At 35.0% G+C, this 20,864-nt stretch overlaps 1 protein-coding gene and 1 long non-coding RNA gene across 10 annotated transcripts in view; both read right to left on the reverse strand.

Moving 5' to 3' along the window:
• The window catches only part of ROBO2 (roundabout guidance receptor 2), a 1,654,833-nt gene that overhangs the window by 319,431 nt on the left and 1,314,538 nt on the right, over positions 1 to 20,864 (reverse strand). The gene's annotated exons all lie outside the window — the stretch shown is intronic.
• Positions 7,302 to 20,864, reverse strand: part of LOC125964552 (uncharacterized) — a 63,056-nt gene continuing 49,493 nt past the window's right edge. The window contains exon 3 of the long non-coding RNA XR_007477678.1: positions 7,302 to 7,353. This is a non-coding gene — a long non-coding RNA (uncharacterized LOC125964552). The remainder of the gene's footprint in view (positions 7,354 to 20,864) is intronic.

The following is a 20,864-nucleotide window of genomic DNA, read 5'->3' on the forward strand; positions in this document are numbered from 1 at the left end:
AGCTAAAAACACTGGTTCAGAGATTAACTTGAGAACCAAGCTCTTAGGAATAGGGTTGCCAGATGATCAAATTCAGTACAAATATCTTTATTTTGTTAAATCTGGCGATTCTAATTATGAGCCTTACATCATTATCCAGTGGCTTCTTCCAGGGCAGTGTGGAAGAAGGAATCTCTCTGTAAGTATGAAGCACTAAGCACACTGTAGACAATCAACAGAAGCTTTTTCACTCCCTCTAGATTCAAACACCAGAATCTAGCAAAACAAACAAACAAACAAAATGCAAACACACACACAAAAGAAGCACCTTTCCCATTGGACAGCCACATGTAAATCAATGAAGCTAGAATATACCCTCACACCATACACAAAAATAAACTCAAAATATCTTAAAGACTTAAATATAAGACAAGACATCATAAAACTCCTAGAAGAGAATATAGGCAAAACATTCTCTGACATAAATCATACCAATGTTTACTTAGGTCAGTATCCCAAGGCAATAGAAATAAAAGCAAAAATAAACAAATGGAATCTAGTCAAACTTATAAGCTTTTGCATAGCAAAGGAAACCATAAACAAAATGAAAAGACAACCCACAGAATGGGAAAAAATATTTGCAAATGATGCAACTGACAAGGGCTTGATTTCCAAAATATACAAACAGCTCCTACAATTCAATAACAAAAACCCAAATAACCCAATCAAAAAATGAGCAGAAGGGCTTCCTGGTGGCGCAGTGGTTGAGAGTCCGCCTGCTGATGCAGGGGACATGGGTTCATGTCCCGGTCCGGGAGGATCCCACATGCCGCGGAGTGGCTGGGCCCGTGAGCCATGGCCGCTGAGCGTCCGGAGCCTGTGCTCCGCAACGGGAGAGGCCACAACAGTGAGAGGCCTGCATACCGCAAAAAAAAAGAGCAGCAGACCTAAATAGACATTTCTCCAAAGAAGACATACAGATAGACAATAGGCACATGAAAAGACGCTCATCATCGCTAATTATTAGAGAAATGCAAATCAAAACTACAGTGAGGTACCACCTCACACCCATCAGAATGGCCATCATTAAATAGTCTACAAATAATAAATGCAGGAGAGGGTGTGGAGAAAACAGAACCCTCCTACACTGTTGATGGGAATGTAAACTGGTGCAGTCACTATGGAAAACAGTATGGAGGTTCTTCAAAACTCTAAAAACAGAGTTGCCATATAGTCCAGCAATCCTACTCCTGGGCATATACCCAGACAAAATTATAATTCAAAAAGATACACGCACCCCTATATTCATAGCAGCGCTATTTACAATAGCCAAGATATGGAGACAACTTAAATGTCCATTGACACATGAATGCATAAAGAAGATGTGTATATTTATATATATACACACATACCATGATAATGCCATTTGCAGAAACATGGATAGACCTAGAGATTATCATACTATGTGAAGTTAAGTCAGAAAGAGAAAGCCAAATCCCATATGATATCATTTATATGTGGAATCTAAAATACAACACAAATGAACATATCTATGAAACAAAAACAGACTCACAGATATAGAGAACAGACTTGTGGTTGTCAAGAGGGAGGGGGATGGGGGAGGGAAGGAATGGGAGTTTGGGATTAGCAGATGCAAACTATTATATATAGGATGGATAAACAACAAGGTCCTACTGTATGGCACAGGAAATTGTATTCAATATCCTGTGATAAACCATAATGGAAAAGAATATGAAAAAGTATATCTACATCTATATATCTATAAGTGAGTCACTTTGCTGTACAGCAAAAATTAAATACAACATTGTAAGTCAACTATACTTCAACAAAATTTTAAAAAAAAAGAACCCCCCTACCCCGCTGCCCCGCAAAAGAAGCATCTTTCCCACTTTTCCTTCTAATTGGCTTCATATTTTGCATTTCTCCGGAATCCCCTAAATTTGTATTTGGGAAGAATAATTAAGCACAGAAACTGTATTTCTGTGAAGGATGTATGTATATATTTATATGTTGTGAGTACATAATATATGGTTTAATAGCTACCAATATACATTAGAATACATACGAAAATAAAATAGAAGGAAAATAAATTTTGGTTTTTTAGATATTAAACCAATGTTTCTCAATCCTGGCTATAAACAGGAATTAATTGGGATTTAAAAACCTCCCCAAACTGATGACTTGATCCCAACCACAGAGATCCTGATTGAATTGGTCTTGGGTGGGGAGGTCTTAGATGGGGTGAAGCAATTGGTATTTTTAATTAAGGTCCCCAGGTAATTCTAATGTGCTGTCAAGGTTAAGAGCTATTGCAGACAATAATACCAGCCAAGTTTAGAAATATATGCCTATGGGCCGCTTTAGTAGAGTCAGAATTAGGACCCAGTATTCATTTATCCTCCTGATTTATGGTGGAAATAATATTAAACACCTTGGATCTAATCCCAAATCAGCTATTTACTGTACGCATGACCATGTGGTCAGCTGTTTTAACTTCTCTAGGTACTGAGTTTCTTAATCTGAGAAAAATGCTGTATTCCCAAATTACCTACACAATTTGAAGAGGGTGGATGAAATAATGCCTTTGTATACAGATATAGGAATTTTAAATATTACTGAAATTACAGAATTTCTTGGTCACATCCATTTCATTGAAGTTGACAGGCATTGATCATCTTTACTAGTCTGTCCTAGCTCCATAAAGTTATGATAACACAAGAATGGTCAGAAATAGCCCTATTTAAATTCTTCAGCGGATACTCTAGTATCTACATCTAGTATCTTGCATCCAGATCTCTCTGTTTCTCTTTCCAGGTCCTCTTCATTGCAGTCTCTTATGATGTGTCCAAAGTCACTGGCACAACTTTTAGAGTCCTAGGCTACTTAGAGGTTCTTTCTTCCACTAGATGTTCTCCCATGAACATCTATGTCCTGGTGTTTATCTTTTAATTCAATTTTATTCATATATCACTAGAAAACTGATAATGGTAGTGTGAATCAAAATCCCCCAAAGTCCAGGGAATTTAAATAAGATCTTCCTGCCTACATAGAATATGACTTAATATTTGGCTTAAACTTGTTACTTCTAGCATGAAAAGAATGAATACCACATTTTCTGAAAATTTTCAAATTAATGCTTACATTTAGGTTCCCTTTTGTACACATTGAATATGTACTCTTTTTTTTTTTTTTTTTGCTGTACGCAGGCCTCTCACTGTTGTGGCCTCTACCGTTGCGGAGCACAGGCTCCGGACGCGCAGGCTCAGCGGCCATGGCTCACGGGCCCAGCCGCTCCACGGCATGTGGGATCTTCCCGGACCGGGGCACGAACCCGTGTCCCCTGCATCGGCAGGTGTACTCTCAACCACTGCGCCACCAGGGAAGCCCGAATATGTACTCTTTGTATGAATGCAGTTTAGTAGAAAAAAAATGAAATGTTCTCCTTTAATCAAGTTAAAATCTCTTCTACCCAACTTACTTATAGTTAATATTTTTAATTTAACTCATGTTGTTCCCAAGAGAAATTTCATATGTTTCTCAAATTTGACAAAAATATCCCTACTCCCCCCCCTTTACTGAAAATCCTGATTAGTCATAATTAGTCGAGTGATTAGAACCTCGTCAAGCTGTCAGAAGTGAGAGCCCTGGGTAAGGTTTACACCGAGTGTTTAAAGAAAATGTGCCTATCTTTATTCAGGGCATTGACTGTCCATTTCACTGCAGTCCACCCACATTAATTTTACTCACTTGGCCCCTGATGCTTTTTCGTTTGCAACCCTTGGCCAAAATGATAAACTCTGTTTTCAAATAGTTGACTTAAATTCCACAGAATATATCCTAATCTATAATTTTCTGATATTAAGAAATAATATTAGTGTCAAGTTACTTGGTTCCAACAGAACAATTCTATTTGAACACAGAAAAATACCAACCTGGTGTCTCCCCATCATCACTTTCATACCACCCAAACATATATGAACTAAATCTGTAAGCTGAGACAAGGCTGCAAGAGTAACTTGATTTCTCATCCAATGAAGTTTAGTTGTCAGAAACACTCAATGTACTGTATTTTCCAGACAGCTATGTTATGCATGTTTAAAGCTGTGACTGTTTTGTAAAATAAGATGTTTAAGGTGATAAGGTATCCATTTTGAGGCAGGGTCCAAGGTGGCAAGGATGCATTTATCGAACATTTTTCAAGGATAACTAGAATGAAAAGTGATACTCTATATTGTCAAATGCAGAGATAATGTCCTTCACACACAATGCCTTTGTTCCTGATAGGAGCAAAACAATATAAGCATGACATTTGATTTTCAGGCTAAGGTTTCTAAATAAATGTTCTAATGACCTTTGAAAACAAAGTTTCTAGGATAATACATTCCTCTAACTCTTGAACTAAACTAAGAGATGTCAGTTAATTATTTTGTTATTATAGAACCATGGGAAGATAAATTTACCCCACATACAGACTGACAAAAACAAGTTTTATGTTATATGGTTTATATCTCCATCTCTTTTAAAGAATATTTATTTTCAAAACTCAATTTAGCTTTCAGAAAATAGTTTATTGGTCTATTAGTGAACTTACCTCTTAAAATAGTCACATTGCATTTTTTAAATATATGTTTATTTTAACAGAAGCTAAGATTGAAGAAACAGTTTTATTGTATTGTATAATTTAATGTTAGATATATTTCATATTAATGATCACACTTTATAACTTTGAGGTTATACATATACTTTGCTTTGCCCAAATAATTGAATACTTCAAAAAGGTGTAAACATGTACTTATATTTTGTTAATCAAATTGTATACCATACATACTAATAGAGCTCTCAAAAAAAATGAGAGATTTGTGAAAGGGAGTTTCTATACAATTAGAATACAATAATATTTTGAAGTATTTAAAGAAGGTTCTTTTAAAATCTGATACTTACATAAATATAGTATTGGTTACTGTATACATACATCATTGTAGTAAATTCACTATTTGAGCAAACTTCAAAACTAAAACAAATATATTTATTTTCATTTACTATTTAAAATGATTCTTCTACTTTTATTGTTACTATGTGGAAGAAAAGGAGAAATAGGATGTTCTCATTATTTCCTAAACCTAAAATACTCCCATGTCTTATGAATATATTTTTAGAACAATAAAGAAGTTACCTGAAATAAATATATTCAGTTTTTTTTTTTCTGAAGAAGAATAAAAGATACACACAAACACACGTAAATTCTTAGGTTGATATTCCAGTTCACTCTCATTTAAATATTATAAAGCTAATTTCATACTCTGGAAAACTTTGAAAAAATAGTTTTTTTTAATATTATTTTCACATGGAAGTCTAATAGTTTTTTAAAATTCAAAGTAGTTTTAGTTTTCTTCTTTGGTGACTTTTTTTGCACTTATGACAAATGATAATTTTAAAATAGATACTGAACTTGGAGCAAAGATGTTATCCTTCAGGCTGAGAATGCTTTCTACCATGGGCTTTAATTTAATTTTGATAATGCCATGTGAACATGAGTGAATTTGCAGATTTCAATATAACATTTTAGACTTGGAGATAAAGGGAAAAACTGACAATATCTCAATACCATAGACTGTACTCTTCTGCCCTTTTTACATCTTACCTGAGAACACCATCCCCAAATGTGTCAGCCTACAGCGCTAACATATTGCTGTGCATGGCACATTCTGGGACTTGGATATGTAGGCAACCTTCAGTCTTATAGTCTAACACTCAGAAAAGGCAATCACAATGATTTGCTAGGAAATCTAGTGAAGAATGCTTCCACAATGGCAGTTGAAACCCCTTGTCTAACCTCTTTTATGAATGCAGTGTTTAAAAATTTCACATCGACTATCTGATGTTTATTGCATATTTTAACAGCTATACTCAAAGATTATTTATTTTTCAAATGTTGCAAGCCATGGGTCAAAATGTCCTTAAAATCAAAGTAAAACAGCCATCTACTTTTATTGAGCAACTTTTCAAATATAACTGTGTTCAAATTAACTCATGATGGAGGACGACTGGTAGAGTCCTTACGAGCAAATAAATATTCCCCAAGGGGTGAAAGAACTGGGAAAGCAGACTATTTAAAGACCAGTTGTAACAAAACCCAAAGACAAATAAATAATGCAATATAGAAAACTTCATCTGATCATTTTAGTGCGAAATACTGCAGGCTTATAAATGCATTTGCCAAAAACTACAGCTTACTTAGGTATCCTCTCCCCAACTGACATATTACAAATACATTTACTCCCTTCGTAAGAACAATCTTCTAAGCACAATACATAGATGCACATACCAAATTTATCACACTGCTGTTTGACCAGAAAAAGATAAAATTTCCTAATACAAATAAAGTGAAAATGGTTCTTCCAGTTTAAGGTCCATAAAACACTTATTAAGGATAAAAGCAGGTTATTTAGCAATACTGGACTTTGTGAGATGCAGTATGTGCAACAGAATGAAATAGAAATTTCAGTGATGGAAAATCATACTCCTTCCCTCGTGATAGCATAATAACCTTTTAAATCATGTTTGACATTTGTAAGTCGAGTGAGCTGGCAGCCCTGCAAGGTCTATGTGGTAATATATGTGGTAAACCCTTTCTGGAGCAGTAATCTCATTGCTGTGTCTAACGGCTCTAACTTCATGTGGCCGACTGGGCCCCAAGAGACTTATCTGGCTCTGCAATTCTCAAGCCACTGGTTGCTAATGTTCCCTATTATGAGGAAAGCAGAAACGTGCCTTCAGGCAATGGCCACTCGGCTAGAGGTACACCACCAGCCAACCTTCTGCTGAGTTGTTTTGTTTTAAACTATTAAATATGCACATGCGTTATACAAAGGGGGTTCTTTGTGCTTCAAAAAACAATATGACAGCGATATTTACTCTGCTCCAATTGCTAATCTGACAAGCTCCATCTGGTAAGCAGACCCTTTATCTTCTCATCACCCTAAATCTCTGAAGGAAAGTGGACACTAGTGGCATATGTCCATGTCTGGTCCTTATGCTTAATGAAGTAGAATATTTATAGGATTAAACTTTAACGACACCTATAAGACATGTTACTTGATGTTGAGAAGGAGAGCTATTCCATTACAGCAAACTATATCAGTCCATTTTCTATCACTCCGCATTTCATTTGTAAAGGGAGCCCAGCACTACACCTCCTTACAAAGGTGAAACTGAGATTTAATTCTTCTCAAAATATTTAATGATCTTAAAGTGGCAGCTTCAGTGTCCCCAGGGTAACCTCGACTTATCCTTAGCTCTTGCCTCTATATTTTGTCTTCTTATATATCTTTCTTCCCTACTCAATTGTAAGCACTGTGAAGGCAAGACACACAGATTATTTCGTAAGTCTACACAGTAGATGCTTTCTAATAGTTCCATGAGTAAATGGATACATTTTCACTCTGTTGTAAACATGGAATATTTACATTTTCCATAGGAATAAAAATGCTGACAAAACAATCTTTTTACCTTATCATAAAAACAAACATATGAATTGGTAATTTTTGCCTTCCACAGTTGATCAAAGAGCTTCATTTATCTTGTTCTTTGTTACTCATTAAACAACTCATGCACTGAGTAACCCTGAGCAATCCATATTCAAACATGAAAAATATTCTAGGAATATTTTCAATTCAACATGGTACTCTGTACATACAATTTAATTTATCATACTTTGTAGAAATATAGAAGGAACATGGCATGGAGGTACTACTGTGGGTTAGCCCAGAATCAAATGTGTATTCTGAGGGAATTAGCAAGATCTACCTTCAAAGTTGGTAGCATAGTAAATCCCATGAATTCCAGCTATGGAGGGATTAAAAATAAAGGCTATCGTTCATTTTAAGGAAAGAAATATAAGTGCTGCTTTCTATTAGATGCTGATGAAAAAAATCTGAACAGGAAAGATACAGTATTCCCTGGCTTAATTGGTATTTTGTAATCAACCAAAAGCCAACTTTATCCAATGGGGATTTAAAGGCATCTAAGACTTTGGTTTAGAAGTGGGAAATAAATGATGAAATCTCCTTGTCCATTTTCTGGGTCACTTTCTCAATAAAAAGGTCATAGCCAGCTGCTATGGCTTCCTTCCAAGTATATATTTCAGCTGTATTAATGCATTATTTTATCTTTTTATCACTTAGAGAATATTTAGTGTATTTTCCATTAAGTGCCTGAAATTACAGTTGATTTTAAATCTTTCAAACTAATACAGTGAGCTGCAACACGGTAGAGAAGAGATTTGGAAATCTGGCATTATCCCTTAGATTTGGTGTCCACGCCACTATAAATTGTAAGAATTTCTAGCCCAAGAATATACGTTAAATATATATAAAAAAAGGTGTGATTATTCATTCATTGGTTTTACTTTCTTAGGTAATACAACTCACGATAGTTTAGGAGTGATTGTGGAAGATGTTCCCATCTTCCATTAACTTCCATTAGTTAAGCCTAATACTTATGTAGGCTTAGTGAAGAGAAATACAGCTTTAGTCCGAACGATCATAGTTAAATTAAGCCATCACTATGAATGAGGCACTGATCTAACTTATATATATATTAGTTCAATCAATCTTTACAACCATCCTGTGATGTAAGTACTGTTATTATCCTCATTTTCTAAATGAGAAGACTGAGGTCAAGTAACTTGCTTGAGGACACGCAACTACTATGTGACAAAATTGGGCAGTTTAGTTTGTCATGTGTTTAACCACCAACTGTGTCTCTAGTAATATCTGAAGTTATAATATTTGAAGACTGGCTTGTAAACTAAAAGGAAGGTCTCATTTTAACTATTATTAAGAGTACTTGTACTAGGTACAAGGGCTAGAAAAGGGAATTTTTCACTTGACTGTCTATGCCTATTTTGCAAATGAATGGTATAAAAAACTTATTTTTGTTTCTGTTCACATGTGAATTTAGATATCTACAACTATATGTATGATAGGAACTCAAATATTTGCGGAGTGGATGGATTGATAAGTGAATAAATACATGGATCTCTGTATAAAATATATTTATATAACTTTGTCATTTTGGAGCAATGCATGCACATACAAACACGGAAGAGGGAATGGAGGTTACACAGAAATAACTGGGAGCCACTACTGAGTATCATTTATAAACTGCACTTTGCTAATGCAATTGATTACATTATCAGCAATGGTGGGAATTTGCTTTGCACCTCTCCCAATCACTGTTAATAACTATCCTGACAATAATGATAGTAATAATAATAAAATTCACTGGGAAATTGGGGTCTTTAAAAGTATTATGGAAAGTATTAATAAATGCATCTTTAGAGAACTTTGTTATCATTTTAAATCAGTAACATATCTAAATTTTTAAATGCATCTATTGTTCCGATGTAGGTTTAAGACAAGTCCCCCAACCTCTCTATTTCAGCTAGATTGTAGTCCCTAAAACTCTCTTATAAAGAAATTCTGGAAATACTCATTATGTAAAATGTCGAGGTTTTAATGAAAATGACTGAAGCAGAGAGAGAGGAAGTAAAAGATCATGTGTGGTTTATTTAAAAAGTAAGGACTACCACCTAAATAGGAAAATGACTAGGTTTAATGTACCACAATTTCTTCTTCCTCTTAAAAACAATTTGTTTTCTTCCAGCCTTTTGACATCAGTATTTTTTGTAGCGCAGCAAAGACAGAACTAAAAATTCCAAAGACTGATGTAGAAATAACCTCTTTATAAAATTAGAAGAAAAAAAAAAGAACAGATGGGTTGGGCTCCCATTCATGCTCCCTACATTGTACTAAATTGAATTAGAAGGAATAACCACCTCTTTGGGTCCCTGCCTAAATATCTAGTTAGAGCTTGAATTGTAAACTACTATAGATTATCTTCAATCCTGAGTGGCTGCTCTATAGACTAAATTAACTCACTAAGTAACTTTTTTTAAGAATATATTTTGGAATATATAAGGCAGCTTTGCAAATGATAAAACTCTAGGCAGTGTCAATAGCTTGAACAAAAGCAATAATAAAAGTGATTTCACCACTGCATAGTATGTTTAATTGTGTCAATTTCTCTTTGGCTCTGAATCTACGCTAATCTGCAAAAGTGAATAAAGATACAGCATATGCATTGGTGTCCATGTTGTGTATATAGAATATATAACATGGATGGCAGATTTATATGTTTACGAAAAGAAAGAATGAGGAATTTTTTTACAGTATGAGAATATGATGAGTGTTATAGAAATATTCGCATTCCATATTTATTTCATGAATCTGCCTTCTTTGGTGTCACCCAGACTCAGAATCTTTGAAGTAAGTTGGAGTCTCCATCTTCCTTTTTTTACTTCCATCTAGTTGGCAGACCTTGCCTGCTATTCATCTGCAATGCCTTCTATGTCATAATCTCCATTTGTACAGCTGCCTTTCTAAGTTCCACTTTCTATCAGCCTGAACTAATTTTGCAATCATGCCCTAACACTTTTCCAGACTTTTGCTCTTTATTCGCTCTCTCCAAATTACCCTCGACTCTCTCCTAAGTTGCTTTTCCTAAAACACATCCCGATACTAACCCTGCCATCTCCATCTATTTCAGTGCCTCCTCTCCTTGATTTCAATGGCAATATAAACATACTTAGTCCAATATTTTAGGTTTGCCTGGATCTAATTCCAACTCACTTTCCCAACCTTATTTTCAATAATGTTTCACGTTCAGCAAAAGAGCATTACTTTTATTCATGCGTGCCTCTCTTTTCCCTCTTCTAAAATGCTTTCTCCCTATTCTCTGCCATACACATCCTACTTAGCATTCAGTATTTAGTTCAAATTCTTTTTCTTTTTTTCCATGAAAGTTCCTTGGCTCCATAGTTCAACACTTCCACCTTCTCAGATTCCCTGGCTGTTAATCTAGTATCACTGAACTAGACATTAGAGCACAGTTCTTTATAATCAGTGTTTTACTGTAATTATGTACATATATATCTAATCTTCCACACTAACTGTAGCACTTTAAGGGCATAGTCTCTTACATTATCTAATCTATAGTGCCAAGCACACTGCATGTGTATAGGAGGCACAGATGAGCACATGTATGAAAGAATGATGACTTTATCCATAACAGAAAAAAAAAATTGAACTCAACTCTCCTGAACCCCACCAAGCTATTCTGTTCACTGCTTTGCTGATGGTAACTCGCTATTTAGTCAGCTGTGACTGTTAGGATCCACCTACTTCAAACATTATACTTGCACAGGGTAAAATAATCTTCATTACCATTTTCCATGACTGATGTAAACCTTTCCCACAGCAATTCAGTCTCCTTCTATGTTACCCTGATCTGAGGGCAGCAGTTAGAAGGCAAAGGGCCTGTGAGCGAAGCAGTCTGGATTCTTAGGCCTACCTCTCCAAAATTCCTTAGCTTGGCAAATCACTTATAGCCTTCATTTTCTCATTTGTTAGATGAGGGGTTTGGGCTGGATGATTCAGGAGTTCCTTTCCAGCTCTGAAATTTATTGGAGGTGAAAGGTATAATCTACCAACTTTGACCTTTAGAAAATCATTTTACATGCTTGAGTTCCTAGGGATTATTATTAAATGATCCTCTGTTTCCCCTGGTGCTGGCTGGTATGGTTCTAACACTCATTCTGATCTCTACCTTTCAAACTTTGTTTCAATATTGCTCAATTCATGCTGAGAATTTCCCTACATCTGTGTCACAGCCTTCAGAATTTCCCTGGAATTCTTCACCCAAAAGGGTCCATTTCGCTATCACTGAATCCTCTGAGGGTTCTAATGCCATTTGTTATTTGCTTGAGGAGGCTAGGCTTTGCTGAACAGCCCGCGCAAGCTTAATGCCCTGCCTCCTTGGGTAGCTGCCCCCTGACAAGCTCCTGCATCTGCTGCCTGGTTTCTCCACCTTCTTGGCATGTGTCCAGTGACTCTTCTGGCTCTCTGACCTTCATAACTATGCCTCTTCATGTCAATGTGCCTTCTATCCCATGGTCTGTTTTTCTCCTTTCTACCCACATTCAAGGTCTTTTTCCTTCCCTTTCTATTCCGTACAAACTTCCTTCACTTCTTTTGTTTGCCGATTTCTTTGTCTTCTCTTGATGTATAGACTCTGAGTGTTAACAGAAGTCTAGAAAATCAGAGGCTTTGATAAAATTGGGTGGGCTTGACATAAATGTGGGAAAATAATCAGAACCAAGAAATGGAGGTACAAACGTTTAACATTAGATCCTGGATGACAGACTTGAAATTGCAGTATGGTAGATGTGATACCGTCTATGGCAAACTTCCAGAGGAGGCAGGGATTCTGTCATCTTATCACCAAGCATTCTGGAAGCTGTTTCCTTTCATTGGATCTGCCTTGAAAGAACTTATCTCTATTCTGTGAAGAGAGTATACTCAGACAAATATCTCATTTTAACGTCCCCTCAGTTCCAAAACACCGGCGATTCCAGTTCAGCCTGAAGATCAGTATGTCCAAAGTTCCATTAAATTTGAAGAGATTTATGCAGTAGATCAGTGGTTATCAACTCTGGTTAAACATAGGAATCGCCTGTGGGACCTCAAAAATTATGCCTACCTATCACCCCTAAATTGACTGATTTAAGCCTGGACATCAGTATTAGTAAGAATTTCCCACCAGCAATCAGGCTCCTTGGTACTTACCCAAAGGAGTTGAAAATTTACATCCAAATAAAAACCTGCACACAGATGTTTATAGCAGTTTTATTCATAACTGCCCAAACTTGGAAGCAACCAAGATCTTCCTCAGTACATGAATGGATAAAGGAAGTGTGGTACGTCCAGATAATGGCGTATTATTCAGCATCAAAAAAGAAATGAGCTACCAGACCATGAAAAGTCATGGAATTAGCTTAACTGCCTGCTACTAAGTGAAAGAAGCCAATCTGAAAGGTTACATATTGTATGATTCCACTTATATGACATTCTGGAAAAGGCAAAACTAGGAAGATGGTAAAAGGATCAGTGGTCGGTAGTGGAGATAAACAAGTGGAGCACAGACAATTTTTAGGGCAGTGAAAACACTCTGTAAGATACTGTAACGATGGGTACATGTCATTATACATTTGTCCAAACACACAGAATGTATAACAAGAGTAAATCGTAATGTAAACTGTGGATTCTGAATGACAATGATTGTCAGTGTAGATTCATCAATTGTAACAAAGGTACCTCTCTGGTGGAGGATGCTGATTATGGGGCAGCTATGCATGTGTGGGGGACAGGGGGTGTATGGAAAACCTCTGTACCTTCCTCTTAATTTTACTGTGAAACTAAAACTGCTCTAAAAAGTAAATTTATATATATATAAAATATATATAATATACTATAATATAATATATATATATATATTCAAAAACTCACTGCAGTATAGTCAGCTCAGATCTGCCTTTGGTGGCTGGGAGACCAGGAGGGTGGGAGGTTTACCTAATGATTGTTTAAGAACCATTTTGATAGTTTTATACATTTTCCAGTTTTGTGGTAACTTAAGCCTGGAAAAAAAGAAAAGCTTTCAGCTTCTGTCATGTCCCTTGATCTCAAAAATTATTCCTGTTCATTTAAAGGTACAGACAGGTCAAAATATGCAAAAAAAAAAAAAAAAAGAGCAGTCGATCCTGTTCATGCTTCATGCTTTTCTGGGAGAAAAATGTGTATGTTGGGGACATTTCTAGGGAAAGACGTGAACGGCTGCCCATCACCATTCAGCAAAAACCTAAATCAGTAACATGGCCTACAAAGCCCGGCATAGACCGCTTCTTCTTTCCCAGCTCTCCAGTCTCCTGTCGCACATGACTCCCCAGCTCCCCGCTCTCAGCAGTACCCGAACTTTCAGCTTTATTAAGGTTCTGCTGAGCTTCATCTTACCACTGGCCTTCTCCATCTGCCTAGAATGTCTCTCCCATGGTTCTCAAGCTTTGCTGAGCATTAAAATCACCTGGGAGCATTCTAAAGCTCTCAATACCCACGTCCTACTCTGAACAATCAAATTAGATTTTCTAGAGATGGGAGCCAGCCATCAGTAATTAAAAAAGAAAAAATCCTCAAGTGCTTATGATGTGCAGCAAAGTGTGTGACCCAGTGTTCTAATTTCCTCAGCTCATCTGCTTAACCTCCAATTTGACTTCAGGTCTCTACAAATTTTCACTTCCTAAGAAAAACTACAATTCACAATCTGGCCAAATACCTCTATTTACAATTTTACAGCATCAAGCACCTTCCTTCGTATTGCAGTGTTAATTTTATATTTATTGGTTGGGGCTACAGTCTCTGTCCCAAACTCCAAACTAGACTTTACAATCTATGTAGTCAGTAACTATACGGTATCTAATTTTGTTAACAAGACTATCCCCAGTCCCACAACAACAACAGAAACAAACAAACTAAAACAGAATTTGCCTATGTCTAGAGTCTTAAATTCATCACACGTATAGATTCAATAAATCAGCTGGACATCATAGAGGTTCATAATGGTGCTATAAATATATTGACAACTTTGCTTCTAATCTTTAGTGATACTTTTGCTAGATCTGATTTTACTGGTAAAATGATATTCTCTGTGATAATATAATACAGTGTTATTGCACTTTTCAATTCTGGACACAAGGTATAATCATTTGCATGCATTGGCTTAAATCATCTCTAGTCTCCTTTATTTTTTTCTCCAGTACAAATGTATGCAATCTACTAATTGTAGATCTGCTGTAACACATTCTGTTAATGCAGTTGTTCAGGAAAAGTGTGATTACATTTTTTGGGGGGTGTATTTTGTAAAAAATCTGCCACATTGAAATTTCCTCAGCTGTTGGTTCACAGAGGGTGTCAGACCTGTGGGCTGTCACATGGTCAAATAAGGAAAACAGAACATCAGGCATGTTAATTAGTATTGCATAAGCACAGCCATAATGAAGTCTAATTGCTTTTGCAGTGGCAGTTACTGTAAGACCCAAAACCCATACCAGTCTTCTTCCTGTGAAAAACAAGACAGAAAAATAAAAAAAAAAAATGTTTTCCAAAAACTTATATGCTTTTAAGGATGCTGGCATGTAAATGCTCTACTGAAATGTTTGCCACTTGAATATTTTTGCTTTATGCTAATATTTCTCTACTTTTAAACTTCCCTATCCATTACCATCATCCTTTCCGTACACACATTTTTACTAACAACTGTTCATCTGATTCTTGCCATCTAAACTAGCTCCACAATTTCTAGAAACAATTTCACGCTCAGTCAGTTTTGCAGTCTGTATTTGATCTTAGTGTGAAAAAGAGAAAGAACAAAATTCATCACTACACACATAAAATACCCTGTTCTTCAATAAACCCAAGAATTAAATGGAAAACCTAACAGTTTCTCATGAAGCTAAATTACTGTACACCAAGATATCCAGTTTTAATCAAATTTGGAACGATTCAATGAGGATCTAATAGCCAAATGTCAATTTAATACATAATATTGTCACTAATCCTAAAGGAAAAAATAATAATAAAGACTGTATGTGGTTATTTGACCTATTTCATTCATGCTTATGTTAATTTAATTCAAAGTTTTCAAGGAACAATGACTGTCAATTAAGTTAAATTACACTCTAGGGAGAGGCCTTCTGAACATGTGGATTACAATCTGCAAAAGAAAAAAACAAGACACCAAAGCACTTCACTGATCTGAATTTCAGTCATCTTTTAAGATGGCATCCTAAGAAATTTTGAAAGCAGAATCTATGAGTGGCTCCTCTAAAATATCTAAAATCCTCGAAAAATCCATCTCTTACACGTATAGTCACTTGCTGAATGTTTCCTTAAATTTTATTCTCACAGAATGAACAATTTGGATTATGATAGCCTTAAACATGTGAAAGACATAGCATTGCTTCAATATTTGAGGAAGGAAAATAAATTGGGAAGTATCTGGGGATGGTGGGTTTCAAAAATAATTTCAGCTTTATTTTTTCAACTAAAAGAAAATGTACCACAGAAGTGTTTTAAATTAAGGAAATAAGGGATTATTGGTTTTAAGGAATAAGAATAATTCCTGCAGCTAGATCCAGAAATCTATTAAAAGATAATGTTAAAACAATGTCTGCCAATTTGAAAAGCATGTTGCAATTCCACTTTATAAGATGTTTTGTGAGGGCACACATCTCTAAAGAGAGCATGTATGCATAGAGGAGTTTGTGGGTGTTCATGTGGATGGGAGAATGTGTGCTAGTGTGCATATAGCATCTTAACAAATTCTCCTGGGTTTATTTCAAGAGTAGAAGGGATTGTATGATGAATCAATTCCATAAAACAATGGCTTATGAACTCCAGATGTAATGCTTTTGCACTTTGTCTAATAAGCAGCGGAATTTGTCAAAAACAGCCTTCCTTTCTAAGAGAACCCAAATGAACAGCAACATCTATTTTTAATCTGTTTAGAATTCCAAGTTGTCGTTCACTTGTACAAAGGAATCAAGAGTGAAACCATTTGCACTTATATCTTAGTGGCATATTACTCAACATCTGGTATGATCCAAAGTTCTGAACTATAATTTAAACAAACTCCTGGCTAGAATGCAACAAATAAATAAGAAAAAACTGGGAATGCCTCACATACTTTTCAGAGTAGACTTCAAGAACAATAGACTAAATATTTACTCAATACACTTATGTGAAGGATAAGGGAAAACCACAAAGACAAAGTGGAAAAACAATTTTTAGCATAGTTCAAGACATAAACATCATTTTAAAAAATTCCTCTCAAAGTTACAAAAATAATTATCAGAATAGTCTATACTCATGATGTCAAGAAGACAATTGCAGAGTATTTGCAAAGTTATTCAGTTAAAAAATGGCATTGCCCCATAATTTCATATTTCTATAACTTCCATAACTTCTTTGGGTATTTTGAATTCACGTTATTTATCAAAATGGAATATCTTCAAGATACATGATTCACTTAATGAAACATAGTATAATATCTACAACATGCTACCATTTTTGTAAAGCGCAAAGCTATATATGAATATGCAGAGATTATTCACATATATTAATGGAAGTTTATACAAGAAAAGCAGCAACATTTGTTACTTCTGAGAAAGGAACGGGATGCTTCGGGGTTAGGGTGAGAAAGAGACTTGATTTCCTTTAATAGCTTTTTTACTTTTTGGTTTTGTACTAATAGAGCGTTTTGTTTTAAAAATAAATAAAATCTATATATTAAAATCACATTTGATTTCCACTATAAACCCAGCTCTTGATTTAAGACCTTTTTTGTCTTATCTTCATGGAACATATATTTTGGGAAAATAAGTGATGTGTACATAAAAAAATAAAATTCAAACAAAAGTTTGGAAAGTAGCATAATGAGTGTATGACATGGAGTGAAAGTGGTCTAGGAGCCCCATGAAGGTCATAATGCCTTAGATAGTTAAGAAAAGACTTCAGGTAAAACTGGACATTGTAGGATTTATAGAGAGAGAAAAATAAAAGGGCAATTCTGTCAAAAATCACATATTTGAAGCACCATATGAAGACAAGGTTGGCCAAAGCAGAGTCCCACTTGATTACAGAGATTTGTGTGTGCGTGTGTGTGTGTGTGTGTGTGTGTGTGCATGCACGTGTGTTGACGGACTCTGTGTGGCTATGGAGAGAAATGTGGGTGTGAGTGTGTAAGTGCTGGAATGAGGTGAATGTATCAGATGGCAGAAGACATTTTTTTTTTATGATTCTGAAAGCAGGACAAGTGGTTGTACTTATTTGGTTTCTCTCCTTTCTTTTTCTTTTATTTTTCTTATAGTTATTTTAAATCTCAAGTATTAATACACCTACAGTTAAGTGCACAAGTCAAAATTACTCATGTGAATAAAGATATACAAAGTGAATATATCCACGTAACCTATACCTATACATAAATGAAGATCTGTAATATCACTAGCCTCCCAAAAGATCTTTCCCCCACATTCACACCCCCAAAAGGTAACCAATATTCTTTTCCATCACCAAAGATTAGTTTTGCTAGTTGTGGAAGTTTAACTAGAGAGGATCATATCACATGTGTTTTTCTGGATCTGGCTTTTTTCCCTCATTATGTCTATAAGGTTCATCCGTGTTGATGCATGTGGCAACCCTTGACGCAAAAAGGTTAACCTTGAGCTCTTCGGCTAAATAATTACACATACTCACTACCCCAAAGTACAAAGAACGGAAGCAAGGTAAGGTTAATTAGGCATTAAAACCTATGAATTGTATTGCACATTACAATTTACACTGCTTCATATTTCTTATTTCATTTGCCCTTTACAATAAACTAATAACCTATTAGAAGATGTGATTATTATATTATTACTAATATTATTATTTTACAGATAAGGAAGTGCAGATTAGAGAGTTTGCAATAACTTACTGAAGGTCTTCTTTAAACAGCAAGTAAGGAGTTAATTGTTATTCACAGTCAGAGCTTCCACCTTCAAAGTCCATGATCATAATACAAGACCACATTATCTCCATTATTATTTAAATAGAGAAAATGGAAAAAAAACTACAATAATATAGTTTAAAGTCTATTTCTCCACTTTCATGACCTAGCATTATTCCTTAGAAAATATGACGCTGATGCTGACACTATGGGTCAGGTCTTTTCCTGAAAGCTTGTATTATTTCATTTAATCATCATAAAAACCATGTGAAGTAGGTACCATCATTATTCTTATTTTACAGATGAGGAAACTAAAGCCCAGAGAGGTAAGAAAACTTGCCTGACGTCACACAGTGTACTAGTATATCTGAGTTGGTAAACTTCTCCCATAAAGAGCTAGATAGTAAATATTATATTTTAGACTTTATGGGCAATATGGTCTCTGTTATGACTACACTGCTTTACTGTCACAGCACAAAAGCAGCCATAGACAGTAAGTAAATTAATGGGCATGGCTGTGTTACAATCGGACCTTATTTCCAAAAACAGGCACTTGGTCAGATTCAGCCCACTAGCTGTAGTTTGCTGACTTCTTAGAATCAATGGTCATAGAATGCTCGAAAATACCATAATGCAAATTCCAGGTAAAACTTAATTCATGGGTGAAGCTGTAGAAATACTTGCAAGATATAAAAGTTAAAGTATGTTGCAAAAGCATAATACAGCAGAACCCAGAAGCATAAGTAAGCTAGTTAGTGCAAATGCAGAGCTAAAGGCAGAATCAAATGACAAGTGAAAATGAGTTTCCTCAACAAAAAGTTAACCTTAACTTTTCCTCTCTTACTTTACATATGGAACAAACTTTATTCAGAGGCCTGAATAATCAGAGCTGTAAAAATATTACATTATGTAATGTAGGCGAAGCTTGGGTTTCATGGATCTAGGAGTTAGTAAAGGAAACCAGTCAGGTAGGTTCAATAGCCCCAAATGAATACAGCAAAATTAAAATGCATGAACATATTGTCATTCGTAAATTTAAATATTTAACTTTTACCATTTTTAAGAGTGGTTGGTATGTCTATTTTTAACTTAGAGATAAAAATGTGCCCTTACTCATATTTTTTAAAGAGTCCCAATAATAAAAGCTCTGTCATCTTTGTAAATTGTATGCTTTGCTTGTCCTTGTCTTAGAATCCAGTTTATTTTTAAAACAAACATTCTGAAAATCTTTGATACTGCATTCAGCAATCCATCTGCTCCAATGTAAATTCTTTCAAGTGCAGGTGGCCTGTAATGTTGTGTGAGAGCAATTAATGAAGTTTTGAATCTCTTTTGCTCTTTCACGCTTGGCTGGATGGTAAAAAGGGGTTATCATCTTTAATTCTCCAGCTTCACAGTATATACAATTAGATATCTTCATGCATTTTCATTTCCCTTTTCGATACATATATTATACATGTTATTTTGGTTGTTCTAGATACAGACCAAATGAACTCACCAATGATTTGCAGGATGGATGAAAATTTTAATATCTAGTAGAGGTTATATTAATAATGCTTTTTAAAAGTTTAAAGAAAATATTTCAGTCTGCCAGCATTGTCATTTAGATTCTCAAGTTTACAAAAGCAACTAAAAAAAAAGCAGAAGGCTTTTTATGCCAACATCAGTTGTTTAATGAAAAGTTCAAAACTTTAGATATTTATCATGTTTCATTTAATATATAGACTTTTCTTCATATGCTAGTAAATCATTCACTCTAATTAAATAATAACTTAATAGCTAATTTATAAATTATTTGATTAGACCCCCAATTTTTCTGATTATCATATTATGCTCTGAGCCTAACAATGACTCAGATCAAATTATACTTATAATAAAATGTGTGAGAGTTTATGTCCTTATCTGTATAGAGATAGTGTTTTGCTAAGTGCATTGAGAATTTATCTGACAATAACCTTACATTTTATAAGGTATGAATGGTTGTAGATAGCTTTGTGAATACCACATTTGTTTCTTTTTTCCTTTAATACAAAGGTTGTGTTTCTAGTTTACAGGTAGAATAATTAAGATCTATTTTCTATCTATAGTAATAATTGTGGAAGCATGGTAAATATTAAAGATTGAAGGATAGAATCTCTAAAGGAAGCAGCCCATGGAATAAGTCTTGTCATTCTGAACACAGTAAAATTTCATCTATAATGCCAGTTAGTTATCATTCAACAACCATATTATAGTCTATACATCCCTATAAATCATATTAAAAATTATATTTTCACGTTTTAAATTGGTTATTTTAAAAATCAGTCATAAAAAGGGGGAGGAAAAAACCAGTAGAAATATAAAGAACTCCAATAGTTGACTCTAAAAGCTTGCAAAATATATGCACTTCTAAGGATATTTCTAGTACTTTTTTTCTTTATCTTTAATTC

The sequence above is a fragment of the Orcinus orca genome, chromosome 5 (genome assembly GCF_937001465.1).
Source record: "Orcinus orca chromosome 5, mOrcOrc1.1, whole genome shotgun sequence".
NCBI lineage: Eukaryota > Metazoa > Chordata > Mammalia > Artiodactyla > Delphinidae > Orcinus > Orcinus orca.